Genomic DNA, 12331 nt, shown 5'->3' on the forward strand with positions numbered 1-12331 from the left:
ATTCCATATTTTAGTCACACCACTTCCGTCTTTGTTGTCCTATATTTTAGTCACACCACTTTCCGTCTTTGTTGTCCTATATTTTAGTCACATTACTTTCCTTCTTTGTTGTCCTATATTTAGTCACATTACTTTCCTTCTTTGTTGTCCTATATTTTAGTCACACCACTTTCCGTCTTTTTTGTCCTATATTTTGGTCACACCACTTTCCGTCTTTGTTGTCCTATATTTTAGTCACACCACTTTCCGTCTTTGTTGTCCTATATTTTAGACACACCACTTTCCGTCTTTGTTGTCCTATATTTTAGTCACACCACTTTCCGTCTTTGTTGTCCTATATTTTTCAGACACACCACTTTCCGTCTTTGTTGTCTTATATTTCTAGACACACCACTTTCCGTCTTTGTTGTCCTATATTTTAGTCACACCACTTTCCGTCTTTGTTGTCCTATATTTTAGTCACACCCACTTTCCGTCTTTGTTGTCCTATATTTTGGACACACCACTTTCCGTCTTTGTTGTCCTATATTTTGGACACACCACTTTCCGTCTTTGTTGTCCTATATTTCGGACACACCACTTTCCGTTTTTGTTGTACTATATTTTAGTCACACCACTTTCCGTCTTTGTTGTCCTATATTTTAGTCACACCACTTTCCGTCTTTGGTGTCCTATATTTTAGTCACACCACTTTCCGTCTTTGGTGTCCTATATTTTAGTCACACAACTTTCCGTCTTTGTTGTCCTATATTTTAGTCACACAACTTTCCGTCTCTGTTGTCCTATATTTCGGTCACACCACTTTCCGTCTTTGTTGTCCTATATTTTATTCACATCACTTTCTGTTTTTGTTGTCCTATATTTTATTCACATCACTTTCCGTTTTTGTTGTACTATATTTTAGTTACACCACTTTTTGTCTTTGTAGTCCTCTATTTTAGTCACACAACTTTCCGTCTTTGTTGTCCTATATTTCGGTCACACCACTTTCCGTCTTTGTTGTCCTATATTTTGGTCACACAACTTTCCGTCTTTGTTGTCCTATATTTTAGTCACATCACTTTCCGTCTTTGTTGTCTTATATTTTAGTCACACCACTTTCCGTCTTTGGTGACTTATATTTTAGTCACACCACTTTCCGTCTTTGGTGACTTATATTTTAGTCACACCACTTTCCGTCTTTGTTGTCCTATATTTCTGACACACCACTTTCCGTCTTTGTTGTCCTATATTTCGGACACACCACTTTCCGTCTTTGTTGTCCTATATTTCGGACACACCACTTTTCGTCTTTGTTGTCTTATATTTCGGACACACCACTTTCTGATTTTGTTGTCCTATGTTTTGGTCACACAACTTTGCGTTTTGTTGTCCTATATTTTGGTCACACCACTTTTTTGTCTTTGTTATCCTCTATTTTAGTCACACAACTTTCCGTTTTTGTTGTCCTCTATTTTAGTCACACAACTTTCCGTTTTTGTTGTCCTCTATTTTAGTCACACAACTTTCCGTCTTTGTTGTCCTTATATTTTGGTTACACCAATTTCCGTCTTTGTTGTCCTATATTTTATTCACATCACTTTCCGTCTTTCTTGTCCTATATTTTAGTCACACCACTTTCCGTCTTTGGTGTCTTATATTTTAGTCACACCACTTTCCGTCTTTGTTGTCTTATATTTTAGTCACACCACTTTTTTTCTTTTGTTGTCCTATATTTTGGACACACCACTTTCCGTCTTTGTTGTCCTATATTTTAGTCACACCACTTTCCGTCTTTGTTGTTCCATATTTTAGTCACACCACTTTCGTCGTCTTTGTTGTCCTATATTTTAGTCACACCGCTTTCCGTCTTTGTTGTCATATATTTTAGTCACATTACTTTCCTTCTTTGTTGTCATATATTTTAGTCACACAACTTTCCGTCTTTTTTGTCCTATATTTTAGTCACACCACTTTCCGTCTTTGTTGTCCTATATTTTAGTCACACCACTTTCCGTCTTTGGTGTCCTATATTTTAGTCACACCACTTTCCTTCTTTGGTGTCCTATATTTTAGTCACACCACTTTCCTTCTTTGGTGTCCTATATTTTAGTCACACCACTTTCTTTCCTTTTTTTTGTCCTATATTTTAGTCACACCACTTTCCTTCTTTTTTGTTGTCCTATATTTTAGTCACACCACTTTCCGTCTTTGTTGTCCTATATTTTAGTCACACCACTTTCCGTCTTTGTTGTCCTATATTTCGGACACACCACTTTCCGTTTTTGTTGTACTATATTTTAGGCACACCACTTTCCGTTTTTGTTGTACTATATTTTAGGCACACCACTTTCCGTCTTTGTTGTCCTATATTTTACTCACACCACTTTCCGTCTTTGTTGTCCTATATTTTAGTCACACCACTTTCCGTCTTTGTTGTCCTATATTTTAGTCACACCACTTTCCGTCTTTGGTGTCTTATATTTTAGTCACACCACTTTCCATCTTTGTTGTAATATATTTTAGTTACCCCGCTTTTTTCTTTGTTGTCCTAAATTTTAGACACGCCATTTTCCGTCTTTTTTAATCCTATATTTTAGTTACACCACTTTTGTCTTTTGTAGTCCTATATTTTAGTCACACAACTTTCCGTCTTTGTTGTTCTATATTTTAGTCACACCTCTTTCCGTCTTTGTTGTCCTATATTTTAGTCACACCACTTTCCGTCTTTGTTGTCCTATATTTTAGTCACACCACTTTCCGTCTTTGTTGTCCTATATTTTAGTAACACCACTTTCCGTCTTTGTTGTCCTATATTTCGGACACACCACTTTCCGTCTTTGTTGTTCTATATTTTAGTCACATTACTTTCCGTCTTTGTTGTCCTATATTTTAGTCACACAACTTTCCGTTTTGTTGTACTATATTTTAGTTACACAACTTTTTTGTCTTTTTTTGTCCTATATTTTAGTCACAGAACTTTCCGTCTTTGTTGTCCTTAATTTAGTCACACCACTTTCCGTCTTTGTTGTCCTATATTTTATTCACATTACTTTCCGTCTTTGTTGTCCTATATTTTAGTCACATTACTTTCCGTCTTTGTTGTCCTATATTTTAGTCACTCCACTTTCCGTCTTTGTTATTCTATAATTTAGTGATACCGCTTTTCGTCTTTCTTTCATATATTTTAGTCACACCACTTTCCGTCTTTGTTGTCCTATATTTTAGTCACATTACTTTCCGTTTTGTTGTCCTAATAATTTAGTCACATTACTTTCCGTTTTTGTTGTCCTATATTTTAGTCACATTACTTTCCGTTTTTGTTGTCTTTATATTTTAGTCACACAACTTTCCGTCTTTGTTGTCCTATATTTTAGGTCACACCACTTTCCGTCTTTGTTGTCCTATATTTCGGTCACACCACTTTCCGTCTTTGTTGTCCTATATTTTGGTCACACCACTTTCTGTTTTTGTTGTCCTATATTTTAGTTACACCACTTTTTGTCTTTGTTGTCCTCTATTTTAGTCACACAACTTTCCGTCTTTGTTGTCCTATATTTCGGTCACACCACTTTCCGTCTTTGTTGTCCTATATTTCGGTCACACCACTTTCCGTCTTTGTTGTCCTATATTTTGGTCACACCACTTTCCGTCTTTGTTGTCCTATATTTCGGTCACACCACTTTCCGTCTTTGTTGTCCTATATTTCGGTAACACCACTTTCCCTCTTTGTTGTCCTATATTTCGGACACACAACTTTTTGTCTTTTTTGTCCTCTATTTTAGTCACAGAACTTTCCGTCTTTGTTGTCCTTTAATTTAGTCACACCACTTTCCGTCTTTGTTGTCCTATATTTTATTCACATCACTTTCCGTCTTTGTTGTCCTATATTTTATTCACACCAATTTTCGTCTTTGTTGTCCTATATTTTAGTCACACCACTTTTTGTTTTTGTTGTCCTATATTTGTGACACGCCATTCCGTCTTTGGTGTCTTATATTTTAGTCACACCACTTTCCGTCTTTGGTGTCTTATATTTTAGTCACATTACTTTCCATCTTTGTTGTACTATATTTTAGTTACACCACTTTTTGTCTTTGTTGTCCTATATTTCGGACACGCCACTTTACGTCTTTCTTATCCTATATTTTACTCACACCACTTTCCGTATTTGTTGTCCTATATTTTAGTCACACCACTTTCCGTCTTTGTTGTTTTATATTTTAGTCACACCACTTTCCGTCTTTGGTGTTTTATATTTTAGTCACACCACTTTCCGTCTTTGGTGTTTTATATTTTAGTCACACCACTTTCCGTCTTTGTTGTACTATATTTTAGTTACCCCACTTTTTATCTTTGTTGTCCTAAATTTCGGACACGCCACTTTCCGTCTTTTTAATCCTATATTTTAGTCACACCACTTTTTGTCTTTGTTGTCCTATATTTTAGTTACACCACTTTTTGTCTTTGGTGTCTTATATTTTAGTCACACCACTTTCCGTCTTTGTTGTCCAATAATTTAGTCACATTACTTTCCGTTTTTGTTGTACTATATTTTATTCACATTACTTTCCGTTTTTGTTGTACTATATTTTAGGCACACCACTTTCCGTCTTTGGTGTCTTATATTTTAGTCACACCACTTTCCGTCTTTGGTGTCTTATATTTTAGTCACACCACTTTCCGTCTTTGTTGTCTATATTTTAGTCACACCACTTTCCGTCTTTGGTGCCTTATATTTTAGTCACACCACTTTCCGTCTTTGGTGCCTTATATTTTAGTCACACCACTTTCCGTCTTTGGTGTCTTATATTTTAGTCACACCACTTTCCGTCTTTGGTGTCTTTTATTTTAGTCACTCCACTTTCCATCTTTGTTGTACTATATTTTCGTTACACGACTTTTTATCTTTGTTGTCCTATATTTCGGATACGCCGCTTTCCGTCTTTGTTGTCCTATATTTTAGTCACACCACTTTCCGATTTTGTTGTCCTATATTTTGGTCACACCACTTTCCGTTTTTGTTGTACTATATTTTGGTCACACAACTTTCCGTTTTTGTTGTACTATATTTTAGTTTCACCACTTTTTATCTTTGTAGTCCTCTGTTTCGGTCACACCACTTTCCGTCTTTGTTTTCCTATATTTTTATCATGTTATTTTCATATGTTATAAGTTTATTTCTTCCAAAGTGATATTTAGCTCAGTAAGCTTTAAATATTTTTCAAAATCAAACTTTTCAATCTGTTGTGAACTGATGGTATGTTATATCTGTAGTGAACTGATGGTCTGTTGTATCTGTGATGAACTGTTTGTCTGTTGTATCTCTGGTGAACTGATGGATTGTTTACCTTGAAGTATTTAACCTACTTTGCATGTTCTCTTGTGAAACATTCTCCAAACTTGTCTTCACCGGACATATACTTTCATATGTACTTAAAATCGGTTCTAAAGTTAGCCATTGACCTTCTCGGATATGACAGTGTGTTCTAGTTTGACCTTCTCGGATATGACAGTGTGTTCTAGTTTGAAAAAGGTGACTTTTTGTGTGACTTTCTTTTCAGGTAGTTGTGTTTACATTTTTATTTTGAGGTTTCTGGTGGTGAGTTGATTATTACATCCAACCTTGCCTCCTCCAGTGGCTCAGCCGTATGAAAACCGGGTTTCGATACCCGTGGTGTGCAAAGCACAGATAGTCCATTGTGTAGCTTTGTGCTTAATTCAAAAGGACAAAACTACAATAACATCCAACTTTGGTTGCTCTCTAGGGTTGGAAATTTTAAACAAGTTATCGGAATGGTTTCTTAAAGCGAAAGTGTTCAGTTTGATTTTAGGTGATTAAACCTGGAGTGACCCATATTGTTTCGTGAATTTCTTTACACAATTAATTGTTATCCACATATGACAAAATAACTGTTCTAGCCTTGTTGTTTGTCCTCTGTCAGCGGTAAGTTTACGGATTTATTGCGCAAAAATCCGGGGTTGGTTCCCTGTGGTGGAGACAGTACATAGCCCAATGTGGCTTTGCGCTAAAATAAACAAACACATGATCAGTTGACCGTTTAAGGAGCCCATGATTTCAGAAGTAACTGACCGTAAAGACAACTCTTTAGTTTATAAGGTTTTCGTTTGTTATACTTACAAGAATTAGCACTCTTAATATTTCAACACATCAGGGACTTTAATGTAACGTACTATTTTATACGTGTGAAAGCTATATTACTTTGGTTTGTAAATTACAAATTTGGGGCTAAGTTATAATATAATTTGGTAAATTTCTTTAAATGCCTCAGTTACTACCTTTGTACGTAGTTTACAACGTAGCTAGTTTTTTTTTCGTTATGCAAGTTGCAACGTAATTTAGAAAACTGTTTTATCAGTAAGGCACTACTGTTGTTTATAAGTAGCAAAGTACTTCGATAAACTTCCATCATCTGTAAATTATTACTTCGTTGTGCGAGTTACAACGTAATTACATCAACCTACTTAACCTGTATTCCACTACTTAATATATAAATTATTAGTTATAGAAATGATAGCTGTATAAAGTAGATGTTGGTTCAGTCATAAATATTTTTTAGGTCGGTCGTTAAGATCTCTAAGCCTAGTGAACCAACTGCTTGACAACGTTTTATGAGCTGTGTGACAAACCTTGCTAAACACGTGAAGGAAATAAATAACAGTTACGAACAAGCGTGTGTTTTCTTTACCAATATCTGCAGAGGAAAGAAGTCTACAAAACGTACATCAATGTCTTCTGCTTCATCTCATTTCTAACAGCTTTTTACAACCTCTTTTATGGCATCAGAAACTAGCGAGAAAATTAGCATCAGTCTTTCAGACAGCTACGTCCTTTAAACAGTGCATTACGAAATTAACACACGAAAGATAACAATATTAAAACAGTAGTAACAGGTACGCCTAAAGTACACTGTGAAATTAACACACGAGATATAATGTTAAAACAGTAGTCACAGGTACGTCTTCGATACACTGCGAAATTAACACATGAGAGACAACATTAAAACACTAGAAACAGGTATGTCTTCAGTACACTGTGAACTTAACACACGAGAGATAATATTAAAACAGTGGTCACACACTTTACGTCCTGTAAACAATACATTAAGAAACGAACTCAAGAGAAACATTATTTAAAAAAATATTCGTGTATAGTGTCTCTAGGCTCTGTAAACCATCCCTGTAGGAAATAAATTGAGATTTCAAAATGTTATAAGTACTCTCGAAAGGGAACATGTAGTTAAAGAAGTTAAACTTAAGTTTACCGGGAGGTTTGTTTGTTTGTTTTGAATTTCGCATGAAGCTACATGAGGGCTATCTGCGCTAGCCATCCCTAATTTAGCAGTGTAAAACTAGAGGGAAGGCAGCTAGTCATCACCACGCAGCGCCAACTTTTGGGCTACTCTTTTACCAAAGAATAGTAGGATTGACCGTCACATTATAACTCTCCCATGGCTGAAAAAGTGAGCATGTTTGTTGCGACGGGAAATCGAGCCCGCGACTTTCAGATTGCGAGTCAAGCACCCTACTTACCTGGCCTACTGAAACAGTCCTGAAACTCCGGAAATTTGAAATGGACGCTCAATTCTTGAGAACTTGCAAACACCATCAATTTACTTGATCCAAGTTCCTGGGATTCTCAGATGCACATTTAAAACCAAAATAATATTATTTTATAAAACATTAGAATGTGAATAGAATGAAGAGAAACAGTGAAGGTTTGTTTTGTCACCCTACTATAAATTTATTTTCTGTTTTAATGACCGTTGTATCTTTAAAATTGGCTTTCGAGTCCTTATACCGTCCCCGAAAGAGAGATTTTACTTTAATTATATTCAGAAAGCAATTAATACTGTTACGAATATACTAAATAACAGTGGAATATTGAAGTTTCCAGTTCTTAAAGTTCAGCTGAAACTGTTTAACTACTTATAAAACTGTACTACTTTCCAGAATGTTCAACAGTGTTCGTATGCAAAGACAAACATGAACATCTTTCAGTAAAATTAACACACGCTAATGTTTTGCTTACAAAGAAATGACGCTAAAACTTTACATCACAATAGAACGTAATAACGGATGTTATGCCTCACAATAGAACAGAATTCAAACTTTAACTCAAACTCCATTATTTTCAAACTCATTCTTACATCAACGTTTTATAATACCGAACGAAACTTGTTTGTTTGGAATGAACAGTTTTACCTCTGCCCCATTACTCACTGGACCACTCCTACCTGTGTTTGGAGATAATTCTACTTCCATTAAATTTTTCTGCTTCTTTCTACCATCCACATTAATCACAGAGAACGTAGAAGAAAAATAAACTTTTATAAAACGCTTGCCTTCTTTTTAATACTTTCATTTTATGTTTAGCAACTGGATGTAAGGAAGGGAATGAGTCCATGGTTCGATATAAGATTTCTCGGGCCTTTTGGCTACTTTGAGAGAAGACAAAAAATGTCGTTATCCGAATAACACCCAGGAGACACATAGTTATAAAAAAGTTATTGTTTGGAAAATTGAGACTCTTATGTGACGCAGTAGGTTTTGTTGGCTGCACTAATCGTCACAAAAATTCTTTATGTTACAATGCTGTTTTTTTAACCGTGTATGATACTACTAGAGACAAGATGAGATTATTTTTATTTTAATTTACATGACACAAAATATAGAATAGCAGACTCTTTACACAATAATGTACTATTTAGTAATTAACGTCTCGGTCACTGACTGCTACTTTTAACCTTATACAATCATTCCCCATATTAAGTATCAAAAACTTAGTAAATAATTCCATTCGCGGATGAATGTTTCTCGTCTATTGTGATCGCTTTAACTGTGTATCGTTTATGGTTTGCGAAGTAAAATCTTTATTCAAAAACTTCTGGTAACTGCAACGTAAGTGCGTCAGTTGTTTTAAAATTTATTATTCAATCGAAGAGTTCTTTCGCATTGTTTGTTTTGAATTTCACGCAAAGCTACACGAGGACTATCTGCGCTAACCGTCCATAATTTAGCAGTGTAAGACTAGAGGGAAGGTAGCTAGTCATCACCACCCGCCACCATCTTTTGGGCTACTATTTTATCGAAGAACAGTGGGATTGACCGAAATTATAACGTCCCCATGGCTGAAAGGTCGAGCATGTTTGGTGTGACAGGGTTCGAACACGCAACCCTCGGATTACGCTTCGAATGCTTTATCCACTTGGCCATGCCGAGCCTCACACACAATAAAAGTACAAATGGGCTATTTATGATCTGCCCACCACATTTATCGAAATCAGGTTTCTGTAACTAATAACTAAAATGTCTGTAGACATACCGCTATGTCACTGGGGAAAGTCTCTTGAATATTTTAAAGTAAAAGCATATAATTATAGAAATTTAGGAGTTTCGATTTTAATTTTAGAAAAGGATAGATAATTCCACGTTCTAAATGTTGCACATATTTTATTACCATAATGTTTTGTTTGATGTTGCACATATTGTATTACCATCATGTTTTGTTTAATGTTGAACGTATTTATATTGTTCCATATTTATTCACTCATTTACAGAATGCCAGTTCTTAGCACGTGCATGAACTATTAAGTTGTTTCGTCACTTCCTTAAAGCTTACAACTCTGATGGCGTATTATTATATAGCGCCGATTACAATATAGTATGTTAGGCTAGACCAACTAGATCCAGTGAAAATTCATTGAATAGTGGGAATAATGCGACCGTAGATTATTTCGAGTTTTTCTCATCAACTGTGTAAAAACAGGAAACATATTCTTTTAAGGCTGAAACTCCTGTCGTTAACAGTGACATCAGGTTACTGTTATATGAAATTCAGTATAAAAATAATTATTTTTAGGTGATCACGTTCCCGTCAGAGTGCGTGATTGTTTTCTTAAGGGTACAATTACTTTGAACTTTTTTTTGGATGCATTTAATATACTGACGAGAACTGATAATGTTTTTTGTTTTGTTTTTAATTTCGCACAAAGCTACTCGAGGGCTATCTGTGCTAGCCGTCCCTAATTTAGCAGTGTAAGACTAGAGGGAAGGCAGCTAGTCATCACCACCCACCACCAACTCTTGGGCTACTCTTTTACCAACGAAAAGTGGGATTGACCGTCACATTATACGCCCCCACGGCTGGGAGGGCGAGCATGTTTAGCGCGACGCGGGCGTGAACCCGCGACCCTCGGATTACGAGTCGCACGCCTTACGCGCTTGGCCATGCCGGGCCAACTGATACTCTATAAACGTGCTTATCACGGAACTGCAAGTTGCTTAGTTTTCCATTGTCTATGTTCTCTACTTTTTAAAGCTAACATTCCATCAACTTATCAGATTTTTATTATCTGTAATTTAGTTGAGAGATGTGTGTGTGTGTGTGTTGTTTTCACGCAGACATATAGATGGAAGAGCGACATTAGATTAGTATTTGTAGCAACTACATTTGAGATTTTTCTAGATGAAAGAAACTCTCTTTTTATTTCTCTTCTTAAAGAGTTTCTCTGACCAAAACCAAATTGTTTCACCGATAAAACAAATCCGCCCTGAACTGCGAGTCGTTTTGTTTATTTAAACTAACAAAGAGAACAAAGATTAACTACTTTGCCATCCGTGTATCAAAATATTACTAACTGTTGACACTGAAGTGTCTTCTTTTCGAATATAAGTGTTTAATTTCATAAAATAACACATAAAAATTGCCGAATTTTTGCTGTTACGTGGTGGACATTTTTACTATCTGTATAATTAAATGAATGACGTGTGTGCACGCGTGGGAAGTTTTTCAAACTTCACAAAATTATGTGAAACGAATTAGGGTTAGAGAAGTACAAACGATGTTGTCATACGAAAGTTACTTAACTGTTTTGAATACTAACACTTCACATCGGTGCATAAATTAAGTTTTTCTCCTCAGTTATTACTATTTGAGATGAGGTTGGAATGGGATAATGTTGCTTAAAATGTCAGCTAGAATCCGTTCGCAATGTTGCCTAGACAGTCTTAAAGTTGTATTGTTCATTTCTTAAGTTTTAATAGAAGTCTAAAACAGGGTAGGTATCTCAAATCTAGCAGAACGTAAGCATGGAAACAACCTTATTTATCAAAACTAGCTAAGGCTCGGTATGGCCAGGTGGTTAAGGCGTTCGACTCGTAATCTAATAGTCGCGGGTTCGAATCCCGGTCGCACCAAACATGCCCGCCCTTTCAGTCGTAATATGATAGTCAATCCTACTATTATTTGGTAAAAGAGTAGCTTGAGAGTTGGCGGAAGGTGATGATGACTGGCTGCCTTCCCTTTAGACTCTTATACTGCTAAAGTCGGGACGGCTAGTGCAGGTAGCCCTCGTGTTGCTTTGCGAGAAATTCAAAAGTAAGATAAGTGTTTAATTATTTTAGGACAAAATTACATTTTGCTATCTGCCGTGTGCACCACGGGGAATCAAACCCTTGATTTTTGCGTTGTAAATCCATTGCCTCACGGGGGAAAATATTCAGGTGGAAAAATAAAACAATACCTGGAATTTACAAACACGATCAAAAGATAATGGTGTATGTGAAACATGACAGGACATTTTTTGTCTTGTTTTTTTAGGCTTAGTCGCATAACCAGAAGATTGAGGGCATTAGCATAAATATATAATTATACAGAATATTAAATAAAACATTTTATCACAATAGGGGGCGTCGGTTGTATATAGTGACTAACTGTCTTTTCGTGGGTTGTTTACACATGTATTTATGTATATATACATATACATGAGTTCGTGGTCAGCGAAATCACAGTGATGAACAAATGTAGTTGTGAAATATTGGTGATCACGTTTTATTGTTATCTTTTTCGCAAAGTTCATTTTATATTCGAGCTGTTAAATAGACAGCAGTACAAACTCAGGAGTATAAATTAGAATTCTCAGTTTACAGACTTTGCAGTTAAGGGTATTATAAATGTTTTCAAGCGGAAAAATATTAAAAATACGCATATGTACTAAGTGTCACATCTTTTAGCGTTAACTGTAGCACATTCTTAAAACATTTGAATTTTTTGTTTAACTGCACAACGTCGCGCTACAATGAACGCTGGCGTCTTTCACTTGCAAAAATTACCCAACGTACACACACAAATATACATGCACTCGTGCACACTGTTTCGTAAGTTATTTAATACTTGTTACATTATTTGAGCTAGCGTCGATATGGACGTCAGGTGGTGTTTTCTGTTCCTTAACCACTCGCGAAAATATTGAGCAAAATGATTAAATTCATAATTATGGTTCGTCGAACGCTTTAGCTATAAAAGTCAATAAGGCTTTAGTACCTCTGC

This window comes from Tachypleus tridentatus, chromosome 5, assembly GCF_004210375.1.
Source record: "Tachypleus tridentatus isolate NWPU-2018 chromosome 5, ASM421037v1, whole genome shotgun sequence".
Taxonomy (NCBI): Eukaryota; Metazoa; Arthropoda; class Merostomata; order Xiphosura; family Limulidae; genus Tachypleus; species Tachypleus tridentatus.